The sequence below is a fragment of the Acanthochromis polyacanthus genome, chromosome 2 (genome assembly GCF_021347895.1).
Source record: "Acanthochromis polyacanthus isolate Apoly-LR-REF ecotype Palm Island chromosome 2, KAUST_Apoly_ChrSc, whole genome shotgun sequence".
Taxonomy (NCBI): Eukaryota; Metazoa; Chordata; class Actinopteri; family Pomacentridae; genus Acanthochromis; species Acanthochromis polyacanthus.
In genome coordinates this window covers 14,496,138-14,519,238 of record NC_067114.1, presented here as the reverse complement: position 1 = coordinate 14,519,238, position 23,101 = coordinate 14,496,138, and the positions used below count along the sequence as shown (strand labels likewise).

General features: G+C 41.8%; 1 protein-coding gene across 1 annotated transcript in view; it reads left to right on the top strand.

Moving 5' to 3' along the window:
* The window catches only part of mafa (v-maf avian musculoaponeurotic fibrosarcoma oncogene homolog a (paralog a)), an 80,718-nt gene extending 70,282 nt beyond the window's left edge, over positions 1-10,436 (top strand). The window contains exon 3 of the mRNA XM_022190326.2: positions 1,286-10,436. The gene's annotated coding sequence lies outside the window, so the exon portion shown is untranslated. The remainder of the gene's footprint in view (positions 1-1,285) is intronic.
* Positions 10,437-23,101: the final 12,665 nt, after the last annotated feature.

Genomic DNA, 23,101 nt, shown 5'->3' with positions numbered 1-23,101 from the left:
CTGGCTTTGGAGGTCCAAATGGCCCTGCATTCCCATCACATTCTCTGTTATCACACACCCTGGGACCACATTCTGTCTTGAAGGGCTGGAGACTTGACGGTTGCTGTTCTGTGAGAGTGGATGTAGCATGCCCCGGGGCAATGGCTGTGATCTCAGTTGCGAGGATATTAGCTCATAGAACATGGCTCACTGCTGTGTAAAAGGTGGACAAAACAGAGATGGGTAACTTGCACTGATTTGTGCTGCAAGTAGCAGAAGGCAAACAGAGGCCATGTCACCATAGGGGCGGCCACTGACGAAGCTGGATCTAGTGTGTGTATTTATTTGTACACGTTACCGGAAATACCAGTAATATCGAAGATGGCTGTTCATAAAAACATAACAATGGGGTAAATAAAATCTTAATTCTCAATCTAGAAGACAAGTAAACAATAAAGAGCTAATAAAGCTAATAAAAAACCCAATCTTTGGAGAAACTGAATAGAAAAGATAACTTTGTATTTTACATGCATGACTGGAGCTGTAATGGTATGCAACGCAACGTCAATACTTTCTTTGTTTATGATGATTTATAATGGGCGCAGGTGGCACCTTTACAGCAGGGTCGTGTAATTGGATCTCCAGTAGATAGTAGCTGAATTCCACTCCGGTCTCTGTGTCTAATGGCCCACCCACAAAGCTCTCCTTCTGGCAACATGAATCATCCTTTCCACGGTACACAAGATGTTTTAGCGCCTCACCAAACTTTGTGTAATTCAAGGCACAAAACAGAATAAAGAGTAGTATCTTTTATGTTTTATCGGAGTATGTCACAAACAGATCGGATAACGTAGAGCCGGCACGAAGCAATGAATTTGCTCGTCTCTCCTTGGCCTTAATTGAAGCTGATTATAGAGTCACCCCCCATGCTGACGCCACTGTCACTCTGAATCTCAGCCAAGTGGGCTTTCCATGTACACTCACAGGGTGGTCACTCTGCCTTTGTTTTTACACTGGCACCCGTGACAGCAGAGCCCACCCCAGCCTCCAAATACAGCGGCACTGACTCACTGCGTGTCACCATAAACCCCAGACAAGGAGACAGAGTTTAGACAAGGGTCCTATATAGCTCACAATGTGGACTTCACTCAGTCTCAGCCATTCCTCTGTGCACGTACTCACACAATTATTGTTTGACAGAATTGTGGTCTGAGTCACACTTTAATGACTTATTTTTTTCTTCTTCTCTTGTCCATCCCCTCCTCTTCTCCCCTCTCCTCCCTCCACCGTCTCTCTTTGTTAACAGACAACCCAACAAATGAGCAGTGATGACATCAGAGCGGCTGACCAATCGCACCAAGACACCTACAAAGCACAACATTCAAAATGACTTCGCTGAAGAACAACAGACAAGACCCACCAGAATCCCTCAAAATCCCTACAGTGAAATTCTTGAAAGCCTCTTACTACTCCAGTTTCCCTCCCTGATATTTTACCTCCAGCTTTTTTCTACAAAACATGAAAAAACAAACGAACAAAAAAAATGTGGACAAATTCATAATCATGAGACGGTCGATGACGCCACATAAATACATTGGAAGGACTATTTTCTCTTCGGTGGGAAGATCACCGATGCATGCTTCTGTAAATAGATCATAGTAAAATTTATTCTTATTCCTAGTATAGGAAACATACCAAGTCGCTCTCACCAAATTCATAAACCTTCATTACGGTGGATAGAGTACTCATGGTTCGATATTTTCCATATTAAATCAGTATTCTTCTTACCTATTCAGAGCCCATGTAATTATCATTTCAAGTACCATTTCTCTAGTCTTTAGAGTTATTTGGACTGTAAAAATTGTACTTCTTATTCTTCTTATTCTCTTTACGTAACAGCCTAGTCTTCCTCTCCAATATCCACACTAGTACATGTAAATAGAAATGAATGAAGACAGCAGCATGGACCAGACTATAGTGTATATTTACCGCCCTGTTAGATCACAAATTGCCGTATGTGGATATTTCAGACAACCTTTTTAAAAGTTTAAAATACTTGAACTTCTTTTCTGATAGACACAGTTGTAGATATCTGGACACTTTTCATATGTATTTGAATAGATCCATACAGGCATTAGGTATAGGTAATAATTATTATTTGACCACCTTACAAGGATGATAAAGCAGAGATTCCTTTGGTATTGTCAGTCAGTTTCACTGCGAACCAGATAAACAGAAAAGGAAAAGCGGGCAAATACACTGAAGCCACGAGCCTGACTTATTACTTTTAAGTTTTGTTTTTTTTACATTTGACATATTATTTGATGTCATTATTTACATTTGTCACCCAATATCTATTCATGTATTACTTCCCATTGCAATAATTGCCCCCACCTTCCCCAGATCCATGTTGGAACTGCTGGATCAAAGCTGCTGTCAGTCTGCGAGGGGCTCATTTTTTTTCTTTGCATGGTTTGAATTCCAATCCTGAGCCTACACATGGGGGGGAAGAAAGAACACCTCATTGACTGTAATGTAGACATTAGGACTCTGAACCTCCGTCTTCTATGGACTATGAAGAAAACCAAATGGACTGACAGATAACATGCCAAGCCAATGAACAGACGACCTCAAAGAAGAACACCTCAGTGGTGAAGACAGAAAACCTTTGCATGGACAACAGGAAGAATACTAGCTCGTTGAACACCTCATCTCCACTCTCATGCATCCTCTACCTCTCAGTGTCTGCTGTGCATCCAGGAGCCCATGTATTTTCAGTGACCCCCTCTAATGTCCCCACTTTTTTCCGCTGCATGTCCCTACAGAGCCTCGTGAGGAGAGTTCAGCGTTGAATGCCACCGATTTATGCACATGGCAATGGGGAAAACAAAACAAATGCTCACTTTGAAACACTCACATTACATACTGTATGAGCGCATGCATACAGATGCACAATCTTACACAGCGCCACTCAAATACTTCGCTGTATATATGTACAGTATGTGCACTATGTATAGTCTCAGATGCTGTACTTTGCATGTTGACTTGTAGATGGAACGTGACCACTATTCATAGAGGAGGATGCGCAGGTGGACAGTGGGTAAACTCTTTAAACCAATGCAAGCTGTTTGTCAGCTTTACACCTGTTTGCTTTGACTTGAGAAAATGCACAGTAACATGACAGCAACAGTTTCATGTCTCCCGCTCCCATTGTGAGAGGTTGTCCTCCACTAAACAGCGGTGCTGATGCGGTGTAAACTCTTAAAAGGGGCACAAACACTCCCGTTTGATGTCAGACAGAACCTGGCCACAGTAAGCGTAGGTAGAAGAAGAGACGAGGGAAGGCAAACTGGGGCGCTCCAATTAAGTGGCAGCACACAAAGTGGCATGGGGCATCCTGCCAGCAACTGTCTATTCATCCTGTGTCAAAGGGATTTTCACGTCTCAATGAGTCCACGCAGTGACAGAGGAGTTCAAGAGGAAAGCAGAGAAAGGAAGGTCTGGCAGTAAGGATGGATAGGAAAAATAGATGTTTTGACAAAAAAATAAGGCTATGCTGGGCTTTTCTTAGTGTATTTTACTGGTCTGATCACCAGTATGATATTTCTTTCTGACCTCCTTGGAGAGTCCAATAACTCCTTGACCTCAAACTGTTAAGGCGTCATGCAGCTCTCTGGGCTGTCATGACCTCGCGTCCTGTCTGAGGTTAACTTTGTGTTAATGAGCATGGCCCTCAGTTCAACCAGATGTTCAGCCTTGTGGTTAAATACCTGTTAGCTCCTGTGATTCTTTAATGCCTGCCCACTCCATCTGTACGCTTTCTGGACAACGCTAAGAAACATCTTCACTGAGTTAAAAATAAATGTCAAGCAGGGAGGAACTTACACTCTGGTGTGTTTCCTTTTGGAGTAAAAACAATAAAAATCTGATAACAATAATCAGCGTAAACCAAAAAGCAGAAAAGCAGAAGACATGTGGGTACCATTTGTTTGTTCTACTGTACAGTCAATTTGTACAAGGAAATCTCCTTAAATCAAATGTTGTCAGAGCACACTAAATCACATGAAGGTATTTACAGTCAACATGTAAACAAACTTGAAATTAGGTCTTATGACTTAGCAGTGATTAGTTAAAGAAGATTTAAAATACAGCTAGGATGAAGATGTCACTCAAAAGGGAGATGTTGGATGTGGAAAAGACAGAAGACACAGAGAAAGTGCTTCTTTGAGCCTCACGGCTTTCCACTTTGTTTGCTTTTCTATTTTTTGAATGCAATACTGGAACTACCAAATGAAGTGACGTTCCTCCGTTCTCATAGTCAGGCAGCAGGTGTGCTTTTATCTGAAACATTAACCCAGATCAAAACAAGACGCATAGTTGAACACCTTCAGATACAGAATGTGTGCACACAAACAAACACATAACTGGTCCTTTTATGACAGACACATGCACGCACACACACACAGAGGCATGCACACACCATGCTAATCTAAACAGCAAGGCTGTATGTAAACAGATCGTCGACATAATGGGATTGTTCAGTGTGCAAACAATAAGCTGTTAGCGTAATCACAGGTCAAAGATATATTACCCAGAGGGCCGCGCTGTATGTATATTAACATGATGGATATGTGGGAGAGAGGCGGGGGGCAGGGATATGAGGGATATAGAGCTCCACTGATTCAGATTTACCCCCTATTGGGCCCCGTCCTCTGCCTTTCTCTCCTCTTCCTCCCTCATATGGGCCCTACTTAATCAGCCTTCCCTCTTTTCTTCTCTTCTTGTTCCTTCCCCCATTCACCAGCCTCTTTCCTAGACTCGTTCGTCCCTTTCTTTTCCACGTCTTCCCTCCAATTCCTCATCCCTGTCCTTTCCCATCTTCGTTTCCTTCATCCTTCTCCCATCTCCCTCTTGTCCTGGGCAGATATAATCTGTTTCAGCAAAGCAGTCAATCCACCTCCATAGCCAGTGGGGTATCAGGATAAAGTAGCTCCACAATCTTGTTTTTGGATTAAGAAAAGAGATCATACCGATAATGAGCAATCGAGGTGCCTCATCCAGACAGAAAGACAGCATTTTGTAGCAATATTTTGGAGATATTCATATTCTATATTTCTATGAGCAATGTGATAAACAGACCAGCTTCGTTGTTAATAAAGTACTGTGCTTGTGTGTTTCAGCGAGTAGCAGCATACAAGTGTCATGTCAGTTGGGATAAACCCTGCGTAGCTTACTCTATAAGCTCAGCTTATTACCTTATCTCTACTTTATTTGATTATCATCTAGCCCATTCTCTCAACTGGTTAATAAGTCCATGCCTTCCTGACTAAACACTCCATTAGTGTCATCACTGGGTGGCTTGTGTGTGTGTGTCTGCAGCCTGTTGACCACTGAAGCAGATACACATTGAGGCCAAGTGACAGAGTAAACAAAGAGGCTGCACACTGGGCAGAAAAACAACCTGTAAGACAGACAAAGATGGCCACTCCGATTAATTTCAAGATATGGTTTAAGGCCTATATATGGACAACCACTACATCACGCAATAAAGTCAAAATGACCACAAAGATGAACTATGTCTAAATACGGTAAGCAAAAAACATTGAATTGTAAGAAGGTAAAAACGCTACTAAGATGCAACCCTTCCAGTTAGTCTAAAGATTCATTCAAACAGCACAAGAGAGTTGCAATGCAGGGGGAGCTGTTTAAGGAGAGGTTGTTTTACACTCAGATGATGTTTTACCAGATAGCTGGACTCCATGACTTGAATAACAGTACAAAATATTAACAGCTATATTAAATGAATGTTTGTTTGATAAAAAAAGACTTTGTAAAAAATTTTAAAAAAGCTTAAAGCAATATGTTACAATTCCCACTGTGCGTTTCAGCAAGAATTCTGTTAAGTGTACCACGGAAAAAGCATGATGCTAAAATCTGAAGCTTTAATTAATTAAGTTTTGATTTCTAGATCGACTTTGGATGATTTTGATTACTATGCCATATCATTTTTATTCCCAGCAGAAACCGTGAAGAGTTCTGAATTTGCTTTAACACACAACACTGACTGGTTTCTTCTCTTTAGTGTCATTGACAACTGAAATAATGTAAACTAGTCACTTTAACACTAACCTTTGGGGTCACAGCATTATCTGGGCGACTTCTGTAATAAGCATTTTAATTATTGTTGCAAGAAAAATAATTAGGCAAAAATAAGTCCCTTTTCAGCAGCTCCTCCCACCTGCACATGGACGCTCTTTTCTCCTCCCTCTCAGACACAAGCCTCCACACTGACAAACAGGCTCAATGCCTGAGAGAGTCTATGTCGGCTGGAGTGTCATGATTAGCAGTGACCTCAAGTTAGACATGGTGAGGGGCAATGGGAGTGGGTTCAAAGGTGAAAGGATTACAGCGACGCAACCCATGTCAACTGCCCTGCTTTAATCCTGACCTCCAGGCTGACCTAAGACTCTTGAAAAATGATTCACATGTATGAGCTCAACATATCACGCGTACATCCACACATTACTCACAGAATATTTAACTTGTATGTCTGTAATTTGAGTGTTTAAGCTAAAAGAGGCCTTGTAAATTATATCATAGAAAATGGCATGGATTCTAATCCAGAGATGCTATGGATGAGGGTTGTTCTAATAGCCAGACGACAGTAAAGACAGAACAGACCTCCTTATGTCACATAGCTAATGACAGGGATGAATAATAGAGCCTTTAAAGCCCTTACTCCCACCTCATTCTGGCCGGCACATAAGCTTGAGCTCTAGGTGGGCAGTTAGCCATCAAGCCCCTCGCTGAGATGAGATGGGCTCCCAAGAAGATTGGGGAAGGGGGCGGGGGGGGGGGAAGTTGAAAGAATCGGATTAACCAAAATGCCTCAATTGCTCAATTGGAAGAAATGCTCTGGGCTGACCTCAGTGTAATAGCATTGATAAATGTTGTAAACCAAACCTTTAGCGTTTGATTAGGCAACGGAGGAAATCACAACCTTTAGCTGTGGTGAAACCTCTCAGATCTGCACATAATGGACGTATGTGAACATTTCAGAATACATCGAAGTTAATATATGCTGCGGGGACTTTTACAAATGCCCAAGTTGCGACTATGGAGACAAATAATTGGGGAAACAATAAATTGCCAGGAGCTGTGGACAGGTGGCATTTCAGTCTGCACCGTTTAGCTGTGCAGTCTGGTTTCTGACAGCTTGATTTAGTCTCCTGCACCTGAGCCAGAAAACAGAGAGAAAATTAACGGCAGGAAAAACAGCTTAACTAGATTCCAATTTGCCTGCTTTGAAACACAATTGATGAAGTTAATGCACACGGAGAACCCAGAATGGACTTTTTGGGAGCTGCACCAAGCTGACTGTGATCATGTAAAGATTGCCCACACTAATTCAGGGTCAAATAGACTAGGCAGTCAGGAAGGTAATAGTACTGATTTTATTTACATTTCCTTTGCCATTTGAGCGGAGGCCAGTTTTGTGGGGACATTAGGGGTTTGTCTTTAGGGTGTAAAACGGAGATTACAGTGGCTCAAGCGGAGATTATTGGATACATGCTGTTCTCCCTGCTGCGAACAGGGTGTAATGCTTCAGTTTTATAGAAGTGAAAAGTTTGCAGAGTCCAGAAAGTTATGAATACATCCCTTCTGGGCCCCCTACGGAGCAGAGAGTGTGAGACAGCAGGGGATAACCATATGCTATCAAAGTGTTCTTCAAAGCTCCCATCTTTAGTCCATGAAATTATACAGTATCATCACATATACCTGACAAAAAAACAGAAGAAACATAATTACACAGCTCAATGTACAAACAGAGAAAAAAACATCTCTTGAAAAACATGTCTTAAGAAATCTGTTGGCTTTAAATGCTGAGGGAACAGTCCCCCCCCCTTTCTTGAATCGCGTTGTTTAAACTTTGTTTAAACTGCGCCCCAATAGCGTGGGTCTGCTCATAATTTTGTTTTTACATGCTTTTAAAATACTGCTGCTGGTGGACAATTAAAAATTTATGATTCCTATCACAATGAGCCCCTTCACTGTTACCAGAGGTTAATTTGTGCTCGCCCCTCATTTCAATTGTACTATAGTAAATGTCCACATTATTTCCCACATGGGCCTGGATGAGGGGTTTGATTATCCAAAGGTAGACCTTGGTTGGCTCTGTTATTGTCAGAGGGGTCGTAAGCTGCAGTAACAGCTTCTAGGGTCTTATTGCTATGGCGATCAGCCCCCTGCCACTTGGCCTCCGTGACCCCAGTCAGAGATAAGCTTTATGGGAAAGCACATTAACATGCTCGGGCAGTCACCTCCCTCCTTTATCAAAGGCAGTTCTGTGAAATCAAGTGTTTATGAACCCCCAGTGAGGGTATAGTGCTGCTGATTGCCTATATTAGAGGTTGACTGTAAATGAGCTGGAGGTGGACAAAGGACCTGTAGTAGTGGGGAGAACTGAGGATGCGATACTGATGTTATTCTCACTAAATGAGCAATATCTTTAATGACTACAACACCCCATGAGGAGGTTACAAGTCCCTGGATTACAAACACTGTCTGCAGTCTAAATATATCCACGTCTTCCATTCTTTTGAGAAAAAAAAACGGACACTACCATAAAATAAGAGACATGAAACGTACTTATGCATATGATGTAACATAATGTTTTGGAGTTATTGATTCTAACAGCACTATTGTACACTGTAGCGACAGAATCTTCCTTTACTGTCATCTTCTTTGTTTGAAGCTGATTCTGTAAACTAAAATGGGTGTTTTGTTTATTTCCATGCACATGTGTTACTTTGATGTGGGCATTTTTCTGTAGCTACGAAAGACACAATGCTATAAAAAACAAAAAAAAAAACACCGAAGTGTCAGCAGTGAGCGTCTGCTTACAGCCCGATCACTGGTGTAAGATCCTCTCAGTATGTCTGCAATGATGGATGGTGATAGCCCCATGTCTTTGTACACATCAGGGGGCCCTACTGTTGTCACTGGACAGATAGAGGGAGCAAGAAAGAGAAAGATGTAGCCAGCAGCTTAATGTCCTTCTCTGGTGCTGTGCATGCTCTTTCCTATTTGCTTTTCCCTTCACGGCACGGTTAACATCGTAAATTAACCTTTCCAAGCCCCCCCTGTGCTCAGAGACTGGTGCGCAATACAGACAAAGGAAAAAATAGATCTGTGTTATGCAATGCGGCGGCAGCACTGGTCAGAGACGTAGCCCGTTACAGAAACGAGCTATTCCTTCCTCGGCGATAGGGGATAAAACATAAAACAACACACTTTGTTCAGTCAGGCAAACATTCTATTTTATGTGCATGTCCTGTGTACTCTGCAAATCAGTATGAGGCTGCTTTTTGTTCTCCATCCTAGAAATGTAAATGAAACACATGAAAGAAAAGCGTATTGTAGATCCTTCTCTTCTTAGTTCAAGTCTGTAAATAGGATGTAAATACCAAACAGCTATGCATGCTAATATACAAGCAATTTGTTCAGGTACTTTTGTAATCCAGACTTCTCATATGGCATGTAACGACGACAAAAAGCAAACATGGAAAAACATAAATAAATTGTGAACAAGGATATGGTTTGTAAACAACTTCAAAACTGAAAAATATATGTCTTTGCTGTTAATGTTTTCTTACTGATAACTAATGCATCGGCCTGCCATTTACTACAGTGCTCTGCTCATGTTACTTGTTATCTTTTTTATGTTTCATAAGGTAGGGCTGAGGCAAAAAAAAAAAAGGCCATAAATCACTGGTTTGTGGAATCATTGGGTTGGGGAATAAGAGGATGGGGGGAAGGATGGCAGTCTGACCATATTGTTTGTAGTTCTTTCATTGCCGCTGCACGTTCACATGCATAGGCCTACACTTAATAATTAATTACATATCCTTAGTGTCTGCCACAGCCAATAAAATGTTGTGGCAAAAACCATTTAGCTTGAAAGCGGTGACAACTGGGCTGCCACTGGAGTTATCTCACCAAAAAACAAGTCCTATCACCAGCTTTAAAGTGTGTTATTTCAGAATGGCACACATTTGCTTCTGATAAATGAATGCAAACCCATTAAACTATGAAGCTGGTATACCAAGTAATTTTGACTCATTCCAAATTTTCCAAATGATGATTTGCAAGGGAAAGAGATTTCAAAATCTTTCAAAGTGTTTTTTTTCTTCTGCATTTTTAATACTATGTCCAGTGAAAAATGATTATCTATATGCCAAATTTGCCTCTGCCCTAGCAACTGTAATATGACATTTTAAGAAAATAACAGCGGAGGAAGTGTGAAGAAAAACGGTTTTGGTTTCTAAGAGTGTTTATTTTCAACCATGTTAGAACCATGTTAAATCCCAAGGCGCTCATGGTAGATGGAAGTGTCTAATTTTTAACCTGTGCTAAAGATATTTTAAATTTAATAAATAATTATTGTAACAAGAAAACGTGTCGCACTGTGTCGAGTGCTGAACTTTTTCCTGGATCTGTGCATGTTTCCCATGATGATACTGTCCAGACTTGAAGGCAGAAAATTAATGAAGACAGAGAGACAAAGCAAACTAAAGAGGATGCAGGAGTGTCGTTATAAAGTGCGTTTAGGGGCACTTGTGTCGTGGTAAATTGCTCTCTTCTGCACTGTTGGATTTTTTTTAGCCATTATATCCATGATGCCATACAAAGAAACCCCAGTCTCGGCACAATGACCTTTGACCTCTTGCTCCCAGTTGCGGAAGACGGAGCAGAGATGTTAAGTTTCACTGCACTTTGGCTTCAACGAACAGACTGTCAGTGGTTATATCTTATTTTTGCTGCACAACCACCAAACATAACACCATGAAGATCATTTACCACACAAAAATACTTGTGATTTTTGTGTTGCAGTATTATCTTCGAGTTTATCATCCAGATTACTCCTTGCCTGCAACTAAAGGCATGACTAATACTTTTGTGAAGGTTATCAGAGTCGGTCTTCAATTAATTAAAAGCCACTCACACAGAGCGAGGCAAGTTTGTGTTTTGTGCGTTTCAACAAATTGTTTACAAGAGGACACATTCAATTAGTTATTTCATTATCGCCCTAGGTGTAATCAATTGACAATGCCGATAACAAAGCCACATCAATTTGTGAGCCGACTCCAGCGCATTTCTCTAAATGACTGAAGAGCCCTTCTGTTTCAGGGCCCCATGAGTCGCTGCTCTGGCATTTTACTAGACACCCATATAATGGACTATATTATCATGTACACCATGAGAATCCGCTCTGAGCTCAGTGTTCAGAAAGGGATTTCAGTCAGTGTTTATGGCCAGGAATTCCACATGTACAGTAGACTTCTGCAGGGAGCAGGGCTCTGTCTTTTTCCTTCGCTCCCCTTTTCCCCCTTGAGTGATATATGGCGAAGAAAGAAAGAAGCCCTCACTTTCTCTCTGTCATTCTTTTCTCTCTCCTCCTGTAGCATAGATAAACAACGCGAGTGACAGTCTCTCATCACTCAAGAGGCTGAATCTCTGGCCCTGACCCGATAACATCAAGTGTGTGTGTCACCTGTCAAGTGGCTTCTGTCACACTTCAGTGGGAACTCAAAAACAAGACTCTCTGTATGTGTGTATGCGCGCGTGCTTGTGTGTGTGTGTGAAGTCGATTGGGGGATGGGGTTGTGGGTTTAAGAGTGCCTGTTGGCATGCAAGCACAGGCCTCTTTAGGCATGAGTGGAGTTGAGAGTGGCGAAGGGGGGTTGGTGCTTGTGAAGGTATGCCAGGAAACTGAGGAAGAAGGAGGGGGAGGCGTAACGACCCAAATGAGAAGGACTTGTGCAGACACTGTGAAACTATCTCATTTTGTAGGCTCCGCTAGTCTCATTCTCATGTTCAGAATGGGCAGGGTGATCTGAGAACGCAATTATTTTCACCTATAAAAGGCAACATATGCCAAGATCATAAAAGTTCTTATTGGACAGTAATTTATTAAAGCAAGTCATAGAAATGGAGAGAGGCAGGGCACAAGCTATAATATGAAGGTGTCGTTCTGCTTCTCATTAAGGGCCGGAGTGTCAGTGAAATTCAATATTCCAGGTGCCTGACAGCAGAGGGATAGATGAGCTAAACAGAAAGATGCCCTCTCTTTATAAGATCCTGGGGAAATGGGAACATTTACGGCGGCCACATCATATCGAAATTCCATTCTCGATTCATTTTCTCTTTCACTGTAAACTTACAGTGTATATACATATATATGTGTATTATTAAGTGTGCACTGCATCTCATTTCATGGGTACACTTATTTTACATCAGGCAGTCTCGGTATAATTTATTTGAGCATTCTCTTGATCAAACGTGCAGCTTTTTTTTTTCTTTTTTTCAAAGGTAAGTATCAACTGTAGAACTTGAAGATTAACAATGATCAACACCCTCGGAGCAACAAACAGCTGCTACTAAGCAGAAATGGCAGCCTCTTAAATGGATGAGTGATCTGAGACAGTGTGTTTGTTCCTATATTGCAAACGTTTACATCATTGTTGAGCCCTGAATGAGCAATAATAAACCATCATTGTGATCCTCACAATACTCACAATGATGTGGATTAGCCAGTGGGGAGCCGCCTGTATTGAGGAACTTATCAGCATCTTCTCATTATCTAATACGCGAAGTGGAAGGAGGAGATGATTATGCTATGGCGCATTTTAACCAGAACAATGGCAGCGTGTGTACTTCTGTTCATTTGTTGCACAAAATGAACGAGGCGGATGTGTGCTATTGTCTGCGTTTATTGTAATGGTAAAATACATTTTTTTGTTAATGTAAATGATTGTAAATGACTCTTCTTTCAGACAAGAGCGAGGTTTTTGTATCCTTTACTGAGATAAATACCATCACAAATGAGGTTGGACAAAACAAAAGCAGAACAGAGAGAAACAGGCAATTGTGATGGAGGGAGGGAGGGTTTTGTGCCGGCCTATTGTGCAACGTCTGGCAACGCGATTGCATGTTTGTTGTCGTCTTTAACACTGACAACCGCGTTCTGACAACAGTCACCCTCAACACAAACAGAAGCACGCACACTCACACAAAGTCACATCTCAAGCTGGAAAATATGACAGAAGATTCCACACATTATTTACATAAACATGCTGTATACGTGTCAAGTTGCATTGTGTAAATACGCATATAGAGAAAAGTTATATCTTCCCATAAAGCTTGTAGCAATTTTAAATGATGATTACTAATCTTCTGATTTAACTACATCCCTTCTTTTCCTCCTTCCTTCTTGGTTTCAGCATGTTTTAAGAAGAAGGTATCGAAGACATGTTTTTCTAAAACTGATTCACATAAACCAGCTTTGTTGTGTTTATATGTCAAGATGGTCCAGAACGGAGCAGCTTGAGTTCTGTCCAGAGCGAGTAGATATGGGCATATCACTCCAGTGCTGGCCTCTCTGCACTGGCTACCTGTTCAGGTTAGAGGAGACCTTAAGGTGCTGCTACTAACCGACAAAATTGTAAATGGAAATGCCCCATTGTACATATCCAATCTGGTGAACCTGTATGTCCCCACTTGTGTTCTCCGTTCACAGGGGACTGGGCTTCTGAGTGTCCCAAAGGTCCGTAAAAAGATGGTTGTGGAACGGGTCTTTCTTTCCATGCACCAGCATTATGAAACAGTCTGCCTGCTGAAATCAGGCAGGCATCTTCCATTAATGTATTTAAAACTAAGATGAAGGCCCACTTGTTTACTTTTACATATGAATCTTAAATCGTTTGTTTTACTGATGTCTTTTTTATTGATTTGTTTTCATTGTTTTTATAGTGTTTTATCTCTGTGTATAGCACTTTGACTGAAAGCACTTTATAAATACATTTGTTATTATTATTAATAATAATTTATTTTCATAGAACACAGCATATTTGTTAATCTGCAAAAATCTACTGCCACAAACGTATCTTAGAAACTCAGAACAATATGCATTACAACTTCCACTCTTAACCAATTCAGACAATTTTAGCAGGAACTGTGCAATCGAGAAGCAGCCAATCAGTAAAACTTTCATGATTATGTCCAACTCTGAATGCGTATCGACATGATGTTAAAATACATTTCCTTTTGGCAACTTCTAACACTACAGTTTCCCATAACCTCTGTGTTCTGTTCAATCACATATTGATGTAAACTTGGTCAAGGTTGCACAGGCCAGTTGGTCAGCCTGTCGAACATGTCCAGATCATGTCTGCTGAACCGTCTGTAGAACACTGAACGCTCCAATCCCTTGTTTGCATTAGAGTCAATGTCATATTGATCTCAGACTAATTATATAATTATACTTGTATTAATAACAGATGGAATTGATTTTTAGGTAGTCTTTCATTATATAAAAGCGGAGCAGCTCGTATTTGTTAGGTAAGCCTCTTGTCTCGGTCTTTCTGGCTAATATGCAAATTTTGAAAGGACCGCATAAAGGAGGCTATTTGAAGTCCTGCAATGAACTTCATTAGTCACAGGCATGCACACTTGAACATACAGATGCACACGCATCACACACACACACCTTCCCTCGCATTCATATGTGGACACACACATGCACATATTCACACATGCATACAGCCCGGTGGACATGTCTCATTAAATTCAGGTGAGCAGATTAATTAAAATGATATTTAAATCCCTCAGGACTGTAATCTGCACTACTGGGGTATATGTCACACACACACACACATACAGGTATGGCAGCAAACATTGCATAGGAATGGATGGCGGAGGGAAGGAGAGTAATTTGCAGGTAAGCAGAAACATTCATGTGACGAGTAAGCAAATCATGAAGAAAATCACCAAGGATCAGAATGCACAAATAGAGACAATTATGCTCATTCCTGGCATTTGATGCATTGAAACATTTTATGATTCATTCTATCGAGTCTGAAATTAAAATTCTTGATTGTAAAGATCTTTTCAGTATATTATTCTTCCGGTTTACCTTGTTTAACCTTGTCTGTTTCCCCTCATGCTATCAGCCTGCTCATCCACAGCACTGACCTTAACTACAACAGCAATTAGCGAACCACAGGTATGCTTAGTTAGCCTCCTGTAAATTCTCCACTGACACATTTTGCATGGCTACACTACGTGGCACAATCCAAAAGAGGTGCTAAAGTGAAAAAAAAAAAATGTCGTAGTATCACTGTGCAGATGCGAAATATAAAGATGTTATCAAAGCAAGAGAAAAAAATATGCATGTCATGACAAATGAATATTGGCGGAGGAGCTTTCCATTTCCTTATATTTATATCTAAACCACTTAACCTACATCTCTGCATGGGGACACTAAGACTTCCTGAAAGGTGAATCAGCCATCAGGAGGTAGCTGACATCAAGTCAGTGTTATTTCTATTCTAGTTCTCATGGGATGTTTATACAAAGCGTACTGACACGGAGACCATAAGTGTTATGTACATAGGAGGTGCGTTTCACATATGCTCACCTACTTTCCCACCAATCAAATCGAGATAAGAAGGAAACCGAAACTCAAGAGCTGGTCTGATACGTGTCTACTATCAAAAGGGAAATGATGGCAAAAGTGTCAGGCTTACGTTCATTTATGTTTTGTCTTCTCTTTACATTAGCCTGCATATGCACTATATTTTGTATAAAATTCTTACTTTCCCCCTCATAGCATAGAGAATTCTTTGCAGTGGACACAAAGGACGGAAGACATGAAATGAGAATTAAAACAGAAAAAAAAGAAAAGGCTATCAACTGCCGTGCTGTGGGCCCTCTCCTGACCTTCACCTGCTAGAGAGGTGGAGAGGCAAATTGCATTAGAGAATGACATGTCATTCATCTGGGCTGCACTTGGAGGATCATTTAGCTAATTTAATGATTAATAAGTTTAACACCTCTTAATAATTTCATTTGGCCCTGTGATTGAAATCCTGGTGAGCTGGGCTGAGCGCAGCGGGAGGCAGATGAGGATGTCTGGGACCGAGACTGTCTGTCTGGGACTGAGTGGAAAAGAGAGAGAGGGGTGGTGAGAGAAAAGAAAGGAGAGAGAGAGAGAGAGAGAGAAAGAGGGAGAGATAGAGAGACAGAGAGAGAGAGAGAGACAGAGAGAGAGAGAGAGAGAGAGAAAGAGAGAGATTCTCCCCGAGGACTAGAGATCAGTCTATTACCACCATGACCTTTTCCCTTCGCTGGATATGCCATTAGAGAGGAAATCTGAAAGTAAAGCCTTGATTAACACAGTTATCCAACATGTTGAAAGAAAAATGGAAAAGAAAAAATATGTTCCTTCATTAGGAAAATGTTCTGCATTATTAATGTTAGAGAAGCCCAGCTAAGTGGACCTTAGAGCATTACGGGTTCTTGGTTTAACCAGAGGTGATCACTGTAGAGACTCACAAAGTCTATACTCTACAACATGATTCTACAACAGTGTGACAGAAGGATTTACTGGAAATCGTCAGCCTAATGAATCTGCGATGACTCAACCTTAACTCTTGGTGACATTCAGTCCAATTTGATGATGTCTCTGACCTTTGTAACCATTTGCTGATCGAGTCAAACCACCAGTGAAATATAGCAGAAAATGGTGAGAATCTTCTCTTTCACCTGTTGTGAAATACATGAGGTGTTCACAAGTTTCCACATTATTGGTGAACATGCACGTTTGATTTTCTAGCACATTTGTTTCCACCTTCGACACAGGGAGGAAGCACTGGGTAACAGCATTAGCATGTCAGTTCACACGATCTAGCAGCTCAAACAAAACAGTACTAGTAATTGGGCAATAGTGCTCTCCTGCGAAACCCATGACAAGTTTTCCGGGGGTGAATGTAACCAGAGCGAGCCCAAGCTGTGGTGAGATACTCAGACCAGATTACACCACGTTGACGGATACTTCGTAGGTGGGATGATTTCATCTCTGAGCCACACACGCTTACATGTAGATTCTTTTTCAACACGCACAAGTATTGCAGTTTCACCTCACAAGTCACGTCTCCTCAGTTCTCACAGATTAGGCTGACAGAAGAACAGCGGCCATAAGCTGAGCGGTATCGCTGGAACCGGCGCGCCTGAGGGTAGCAGCCACTCAATATACTTGTTAGATCTTAGAAATCCTGCACCCTGATGGAGTAGCTATTAAAAGGCACCTTGCTCACTTGTTTTTCAGATCAAATCACAAGAAAACACTCACAGAAGCCTCTGATGTGCAACATGGGAAAGAATCATGTTCACCATAGCATTAAATTCAGATTGGATTTAAATGGGACTTTGCCCCTTCTCACCTTGGTGTCTACATCTCCTGATAAGCTCATTTGCTGTGGTCCATGTCAACTAACTAAACAAGCTCCTCCAGCCCATTGAAAAACACAGTGACCTTGTCTTTTTCTGCTGGCAAACGAACACTTTACCTCATCCCCATCTTACTCCTCATGACCCATGCCACACAAGGTCACGACAGATCCTCCCACGTTCCTTTCCGCCTCCTTAGAGGAGCGAGCCCTGTGTTATTTGTGTGAATGAGGAGCTGAACACAGAAAGACCTCCAGACAACCTTGGAAAGCCTGTTCCAATCTATACAGCCAGCAGGTGATGTTTATCTATAGTATGGCAGGAAGGAGACCTCTCTAATTGCGTGAAGCCACATATTGTCATGGTGGACAAAGCAAGACTATTAAGTTCACACTATAAGGTCCAGGTGAAGCAAATCAAACGCTGTGACATGTCAAAACCAAGCCAGCTGGCATCGGCTCCCCATGTATATGTGTGTAACTTCACCCCATGTGTCATATAAATTTCCGAACAATTTTAAATTTCTTCAAGAAGAGCGTGTACGTTTTCTTTTCAGCTAAAAAGGAAGCACCAAGGGAACTATCTCTCTACTACGTCCAACAAAACACTAGAAATGTGAATCATTTTGCAAAACCGCTAACCATCTTTTTTTTTTTTTTGTAAAACTCCTCTACATCCCAGAAAAATTCTTGGCCTGACAAGGTAGTCTTGTCTTCAAAACAAACTGGTGCGGCTGAAACATGTGGAGGGACATGCTGGGAGGAAATGGCAAGGATCTCTGTGATGATTTGGGTTGGACGCCGGCGCACATCGTGTGTGTGCTTAAAAGCATTGGTGAAACTCAAACCTGTTCAAAAACTACTTAGGAAAATAAACACAGCTCCCACTCCAAATAAATGTCCGTTTGAAATTAAACGTTGGAGCAATATTTTGGATTTGGTTATTACAGAGAGAAATAATGGAATAGATTTTGCAAATGGACTTTTCGCAGAAGTGGGAACTCACTTTGAGGGTGGTGCAGATCAAAGGTTGTGCACTGCCTGTTTGTTAGGGCCGACTACCAACAGCCACATTACTCTGGCAGCAGCACCCTTTCACAACAGGGTGCACCTGGAGAACACTGAGGCCAGTGTTTTGGATAGAGGACTCTGCAGCTTTGCTTTCAACACCTTCTCTCCCCTGTGTTCTGAGACCTAAGCAAAGGCTGAAAAATATTAGAGGGAAGTCACTACGGCGTGCTCTTACACACAGCATGGACCCATTTTCAGATGTGCGCACACATAGAATGCATGAACATGCTGAGATGGACAACACATGAATGTGCACATGCGCAGGAAGAGGCGGAAACACACACAGGCTCCTGCTGATTTGTGTTAATTGCCATTTACTTGGGGTAATTACACTCATTTTCAACTGAGTCCTTGTGAAGTGAGTCCAAGGAGGTTAATAAGTATTTCATTTAGCAATTATTATTCTATCAGCAGCCTTTCCTCCTGATTGGTGTTTATTCGCAAAGTACTTAAGTTAGTGGAGCTGCCCTGGGTGTTTTTCAGTGTTTCATTTCTGTTTTAATTGCCTGTTTCCACCTGTAGAGAGAGAAGTGGAGAGGTTTTCCCCTCTCACTGACGAACACAGCAGGCTTTGAGATGTCAGCCGCTCTCTTTAACAGGCCAATGACAGTTTCCTCCTGTCACAACTCTGACTTCCTGTATGAACATAACCTCATTAAAACTGCCACCCTGGTCTGTGGGCGGGCCTCTTGGCCCTCCCCTCCAATTAAGAGCAGTAAGGGCTGTCGCACTGACAACTCCCACTTTGAGTTAAAATCCGAGCGCTCTAGGGGCTAACGCCATGTGTCAAAACATAATTATGATCTTACCCTTACCTCCGTCCAAAAGAGAAGAGGGAGTAAGAGAGAAGAAGGAAAAGAGAGTGAATGAGAGAGAGGAGGAGAGGTGCAGGGAAAGAGATAGCAGGCTTGGGGTCAATGAATGAAGGCAGTGGAGGGAATAATGAACTGAGAGCGATAATGAGAATATATGACCACAGTGCATTATCGCCCCTCCCCCACACGCTTGTGTCTTCAAAATAAAGTGCAATATTTATTCTATATACATCTGTGTTGGACAAGGGCATGTTCATCCCATGTCCGCTGATGCCGTTTCCTCCCAGCAGTGAGGGTTAAGTTCAGCGGTTAAAAAGTCACAGCCTGCCTGTGTTAAGGATGTCTAGAAATGACAGAGGGTGATACCACTTGCTCACCCTGTGATCCTTTTAAATTCACACCTGAACACGCACACACAAGCACAACAATAGACATGCATCATGCGCGTGCTCTGGAACCAATCCACTCCCTCTAAACTCTTATCCCAGCATGAGAGACATGTTTTGCATGCCAGCTGATACAAGTTAGCCCTATTTTATCTCCGTGGATGGCACACAGAGATGAATAGGGCCAAGAGAGGGGAGGATGCAAGAGGGAGGTCACAGAAGACTGACACTAAAGTCCACCCCCTGTCTGCAGCACACATCGTCGCAGCGAGGCCTCGGTGACCCGGTAACAGGACACTGCAGGGGCCAACACACTCCAAGCTGTGCCCACTGTCACAGCTGCCAGTCAGCTAGGTTTGATCACCAACAAATTATGATGCCTGTGTACCCCACCATGTGAGCTGCACACTGATAAAGACTCTTTAATTAAACCTGCATTTCAGCAAATTAACAACGCAATTATTGCGAGTCGTAATTTGCTGTGTGCCGAGATCCCTCGTGCTCTGAGGATTTCTCCTCTAAATATAGCATTTTTCAACAACCCCTCCCCGGGTTTTGTCCTTTCCCTTGCTCGTCCGGCCTGACGGGGGTGACGTGCGGCTGGAAACAGACAGGTGTTCAGGTGTGTGATGTCTGACATGCTCACACAGCATGCGTTCATCACAGGGAGGAGACGTGTTTGACAGCAGCGACTCCCTGACCATGATTACATTATCTCTTGGTGTGTTGCTGAAGGTCAGGGGAGAACCTCAGCTATAGTGAGGAACACCTAACATTTGACAATTGTAACAAAAGACTGAATTAAAACCATCAAAAAAGGGCTCTGATTTAATTTACCATACCTTTGTTGGCACATTTTAGAGTTTAATGGTGTTTGGCACAAAGAGAAACCTTGTTGCATTTACAAATCATTGTTAATACACTGTAAGGGTGTTGTTGCCAAGAAACTGAAACAACAATGCATATTTAATCAAAGTAACTGACATAATATGCTTTTTGTGAACAAGCAGTCATTCAGTGGACACATCTTAAATCTTTTACAACAATCCCAACTGTCAAAGCTCAAAGCTTTATTCTTTTGCAGCCTAACATGCATTTCATAATCTGTGGTCACAACTAACGTAACAGCTTGGGTTAGTGCATACTGCATAGCCTATGCACCGTCTGAATGGCAACCCCCATTTTTTCATGTGGCATGGTGCTGTGGTTACGTGTCCTGATGCATTCTTGCACTGCTCTCCAGCATGCTCTTTATTGCGGTCGATTACAGGATGCATCCACTTAAGTGTATTTGGACGTGTGCAATGCAGCCTCAAATCTGAACCTCCAGTTAGAGGAAATGGCTGAATGAAAGAAAAACTCACACAAAACCTAAATTGCAAAAAAAAGAAAAGAAAAAAAAAGCTATAAGTCACCTTGGGAAGAGCGTCACAGAGAGCCTGCTCACAGCACGGGCTAAGCAAGCAAAGGCTGCTGAGATCAGGAAAACAATCCTTAAATATGATCAAATTGGCACATGAATGAAATCCACAGAGTAAACCGTATAAGAGGTCAGCTAAGATTTGGCAGAGGACAAAAAAATGTCCAGGAATGATAGTGAAATGTAAAGGAGAAGGAACAGATCACTTAAGGTCAGCTTCAGAGATAAAAGATAACCAGTGTGTTCAACAACATAGTCAAATGCCAGTCAGAGAAAATTTAAATTGCATAACACAGAAGCTCCATCTCTCGGGTATTAACACAGTCTAACTTGGCTGGAAACAGGAGACTATTCAGATTAAATATGAAGTATTTGTCTGCGATCCATGAATTATACAAAGCTTGGCACAATGATACACATTTACTCGTTTTGGTTTTTCTTCTGTTTAATTTTTTTTGTTGAATATCAACACACCAAGCAGAGCAAAACAATAAACATTAGCTGAATAGAGATGTCAGTTACAGTGGCTACAGAGCCATTATGTGGCATTCTCCCTGGGGTGGCAGAGTGACTAGAGAGGGGGGACACCGGGATAAATGGGTCCAGTGTTTGTAATGGAGAGGAGTGTGGCTGCTGGCCAGGGATTTGAGTTAGCAGGCCTTGTCCTGGAGAGGAACACTTCACACTCTGCCAACTGGGGCTGCCCATGCAGGGGATGGCATGGAAAGACCTCTCTTTCCTCCGTCTCCTTATCCTTGCATGTGTGTCTGTGTGTGTGTCTGTGTTCGCCATCGTGCAAGAGAGCGTGCATGTGCTCTTGGGTGTTTAAGGGAGAGTGATTAAGGAGAGTCCTCTGGAGCACGCTACACAGTCCTCCTCTCTTATGTAGGCTTACAAAGAAAGTGCTGCTCTTGCCTGTTCACAGCATTCCCCGCTTGAGCTGCAGGGTAGGCATGGAAAACTTGTGTTGAAATGCCACATAGCGGGAGCCGCTACATCTCTGTTGAGAAGGTCTTTCTTGGGTTTTAAACAATCAATTTTAACCATTTGTTTTCCCGAACGGGCAGACTAGTTGGATTCTACCTTGACGCACACACATTCACGCATTCAAGCAACACAAACACACACACACATTCTAATTGCTGTAAGTGAGTGAGCGTTTGGAGCGGGTGGACAGGTCTGGCTGAGTGGACGGTTTCACGCGTTCATGCACTGCTGCTCCAGCAGCATAATGAGGTGTGACGCATCAGACTAAGTGGCTAATGGGGTGTGAAGTCATTAGAACACTGCCTGTATCCCTCTAGCCCTCCCTGTCTCTAACTCCATCTCTCTATGCAACTCTATCTCATTTGTTTTCACTTTCAGCACCTTCCCCTTCCATCTACTCATTATTTTTTTCCAATTTCTTTCTTTGTTTCTTGCAATGTCATGGATCTCCTATGTTTTATCTGTAACCCACCATCAACTGTCTTGAATAAATTTGTAAATTCACAATATCAAACCTTTCTCTGTATTTTTCCCTAATACCTCTAACCTGCTGTCGACTTTATGTCATGCAGCCAAACTCTGATAATAAACTACAAAACCTGTTTACAGTTTACAGCCAAGTCGTTTGTGACAAAAAAATGTATCAGATTAACTTTAGATTGTTTTCAAACTCTACACAACTTTTGTTAAAAAAAAATCCTAAATAAAGTGAAAAAGAGGCAGATTAAAAATACAGCTCACACATATGAGCATAGAACATGTATGAACAAGTAGTAAAACACATTAAAAAAAAAAGAAAAGAGAGCAGGAGACAACCATCTGTTGCCTGGGATCAGACGTAGTTGTAAACAGCTGTAAGAATAGAGACCAGACTGAAGACAGTGAAACTTAATATCTTTGTCCTGCTGTCATTTTCGGATTTTGGCTTCTTCTAATCCTTGGCTCACTCTTGCTTACCGCGGAACAGAAGCATTAATCACTGCATGACCTTTGATCTGCTGCAGTAAGCCAAGACATTAAGAAATATATCACAAAACATTCAGTTTCTAATCAGTACTAGTCTTGGCTTGTATTTTTCCCCCCACAAGTTAAACTTATGATACAGTTTTAGGTAAATTTAGTAAATATCTCCTCAAAGCCAGCTAGATGTCTGCT